The 3,662-nt window shown below is 37.7% G+C and overlaps 1 non-coding gene across 1 annotated transcript; it reads right to left on the reverse strand.

Moving 5' to 3' along the window:
- Positions 1–3,260: 3,260 nt before the first annotated feature.
- LOC138839238 (U6 spliceosomal RNA) lies at positions 3,261–3,362 on the reverse strand. Its single transcript, XR_011375925.1, has one exon. It is a non-coding gene; the product is annotated as a U6 spliceosomal RNA (small nuclear RNA).
- Positions 3,363–3,662: the final 300 nt, after the last annotated feature.

The following is a 3,662-nucleotide window of genomic DNA, read 5'->3' on the forward strand; positions in this document are numbered from 1 at the left end:
CTACAAAGGAAGCTGAGATCTGAGGAATGCGCTTCAAAGCAAGCCCAGGCTGGAAAGTCTGTGAGACTCTTATCTCCACTAAACAACTAGGAAAGCAGAAGTGGCACTGTGCTTCAAGAGGTAGAGCACTCACCTTCAGCTGAAAGGCGCAGGGAGAGCACCCAAGCCCAGAGTTCATGCCGCATGACCAATTAAAAAAAAAAAGATTAAAACTTTTAAATACCATCACTTACTGTCTTTTAAGAATCCAAAAATGAAATAAATTCACATATAATCACTCCAAAATGCTTTAAAAGTGGGAGATGGTAAACAAGCCTCCATGAAGTAAATTTTCTTCTACTTTTTAAATTATTCTGAAAGCCTTGTGCTGGTTGGTCACACCTCTAATCCTGTCTACTCGGGTATCTGCTCAGGAACCTGAGATCTGTGGATAACCGTTAGAAGCGAATCAGGACAGAAAATATTCATGAGATTATTTTTAAAAAATTACAATGGAATTCTATGCCTCCATCAGAAAGAATGACATTGCCCCATTTGTTAGGAAATGGAAAGGCTTGGAAAAAATTATATTAAGTGAAGTAAGCCAAGCCCAAAGAAACATAGGTCCCATGGTTTCCCTTATTTGCAATATCTAGTATATGTATGAGTCAAGCAGAAAAGGTCAGATAATGTGATGTTAGGAAAATGAACCCTTACATATGTATTTAAATGATTTTTCTTTCATGAATTTTTTTCTAACGCATTTATAAAATTATTTCTTTATTGCTTTGTATATCCCTCCCCCACAGTATAACCCCTGCTTTCACTATATTTGATGTCAGTATAATTTGTGGAGGAGAAGAGGAAAAACCAGTTGTTTAAGGATACAGGTGGATACGTTGAAACAATGAGAAGTACAAGTTGTCATGTCGAAAACGAACTTTACAACTTTGGTGTGGGGGGGAGGATGGGATGGGGGGTGGGGGGAGGCTGGGAAGGGATGTGAAGGGTAAACAAAGGAGGAGGGTTCAATGCTTGATAAGAAATGTACTCATTATCTTGCCCATGTAATTGTAACCCCTTTGTACAGTATGTTCACAATAAAAAATAATAAAAATATTAAAAAAATGAATGAACTAGCAAAGAGCCAAGAATGGAGATGTAGCTTATATAGTAGCTCATCAATCTAGAGAAGAATGGCCTAGCGGGACCTTGACGCACTGAATTCAAACTCTGAGAATGAAAATGCGCAGGCATGCACATACACATACATACACAAACACACATTTATTCAAAATATCTGCATATCAGTGTTTTGCATTAATTTCTTTGTTAATGATATTATACGGGTAAAATAGGGGAAATATTCTCTTCCATCCCATAACATTTTTATATTTTTTATTGTAAAATACTGTACAGAGTGGTTACAGTTACACGAAAAAGTAATAGTTCATTTCCTATCAAGCATTGTTACCTCCTCCTTTGTTTTTCCCTGCCATCCCTTCCTTCCCACCCCCACAAGTACACTCCCCTTCCCTACCCTCCTAAATTGTAAAGTTCGTTTTTCAACAAACTGTCTTGTGCGTCACATTGTTGCAATGGGTCATACTGTAACCTTATTTAACCGTTTTGTTTTTTCCCTTTCCATCCCCAAATTAGAGAAGTGTATATACAAGATGGAGGTGCACCAACATCAGATACAGTGAAAACAGGGGTTTAACTGTGGGGGATGCACATACAAAAAATCACATCGTACATTATAAATATATTAGAAACCACAGGAAGAAATAAAAAACCACTTGTGTCCTTATCATGGGGTTCATTTACCTTAACATCATCTTATCTAGTCATATGCACATGCTTTTGACCTTTTTTATTAATTGTGAAAATACCATACTGAGGAGTTACAATTACATGGAAAATGTAATGAGTACATTTCTTATCAAGCATTGTTGCCTACTCCTTTTTTTCGCCTTACCATACCTTCTTTGCTTATCCCAGATATGCATTAGTTATTGCAAATAAGGGATACCACAGGCCCTGTGTTTCTTTTTTTTTATTGTGAAAATGCCATACAGAGGGGTTACAATTACATGCGTGAGTTATTGAGTACATTTTTTTTATTGTGAGAATACTGACAGAGGAGTTACAATTACATGGGCAAGAAAACGAGTACATTTCTTATCAAGCATTGTTGCCTCCCCTTTGTTTCCCCTTCCCAACTCTTCCCACACTCCACCACTTTCCCCACCTTGTCCTCCTCCCCCCAAAGTTGTAAAGTTCATTTTATGACATAATAACTTGTACATCTCATTGTTGCAATGGGTCCACTTGCTCCTCCTTTGTTTCCCCTTCCCATCCCTGCCCATCTCCCACCCCCTACACCCACCAACCCCTCCACCACCCCAGCCCCCCCCCACTGTCCACATCCCTTAACACCCGGCCCAAATCATTTTTTGACATAACGACTTGTTCATCTCATTGTTGCAATGGGTCCACCTGCATCCCTTTTTAAACGATTTGTGTTTCCCTTCCAGTGCACAAAATATACCAACATCAAATACAGTGAAAACAGGGGCTTTAGCTTGCAGGAGGAACATACAAAGCAACAAAGAATTCATCTTATAAATATCTTAGAAACAATCGCAAGAATTAAAAACCATTTGAATCCTTATCTTGGGGTTCATTTTGCCTAACATCAACTTATATGATGTTTTCTGCTTGCAGCAGACACATACTAGTTATTGCAATTAAGGAAACCATGGGACCTATCTTTCTTTGGGCCTGGCTTACTTCACTTCTTTGGGCTGGCTTAATTCACTTAATATAATTTTTTCCATGTCTTTCCATTTCCTAACAAACTGGGTGATGTCATTCTTTCTGATGGAGGCATAGAATTCCAGTACACACACCAGTACACACACACACACACACACACACACACACACACACACACACACACACACACACACACACACACACACACACACATTTTCTTGATCCATTCATTTACTGTGGGGCCTCGGGTTTGGTTCTGTATCTTAGCTTTGGTAAATAATGCTGCAATGAACATAGTTTTGCTGGTAGTTTTAGTATGTTCTTGTTTGTGATCATTTGGGTGAATGCCCAAAATGGGATTGCTGGGAATTAGGGGCGCTCTATTGTAGTCTTTTGAGGAACCGCCATACTACTTTCCAAAGTCTTCGAACAAGTTTAAACTCCCAACAACAATGCATTAAGGTTCCCTTCTGTCCACATCCCCTCTAGCATCTGTTCTTTTAAAAAATCTAGAATGCTTCACGAAGTTGAGTGTCATCCTCAGTCAGGGGCTATTCTTCTCTTTATTGTTCCAATGTTAGTGTATGTGCTACTGAATTGAGCACAGAACATTTTTTATACATAAAGTGTAATTGATTTTCTTAAACTAGACAATTCCACAAAAATTAAATTCAAAAGAATTGTCGTGAAAATTTAGAACCATGTATTTCTTACATAAGAACACATTTAAGAATAAAGTCAAGTTTGACATGTCAAAAACAAAATAATTCCAGATATTTGTTGTTCAACAGATGTGTAGGAGGAGGAATTCAATTTTTCTGTACAAGGAACTTGCCATAATGAACACTATAGAAAGTGTTAAGTTTTGTTAAAAGTTTTAATGTTTTAAATATGTTTAATTTTGG

Source organism: Dipodomys merriami, unplaced genomic scaffold (genome assembly GCF_024711535.1).
Source record: "Dipodomys merriami isolate MVZ:Mamm:240054 unplaced genomic scaffold, mDipMer1.0.p SCAF_2991, whole genome shotgun sequence".
Lineage (NCBI taxonomy): Eukaryota > Metazoa > Chordata > Mammalia > Rodentia > Heteromyidae > Dipodomys > Dipodomys merriami.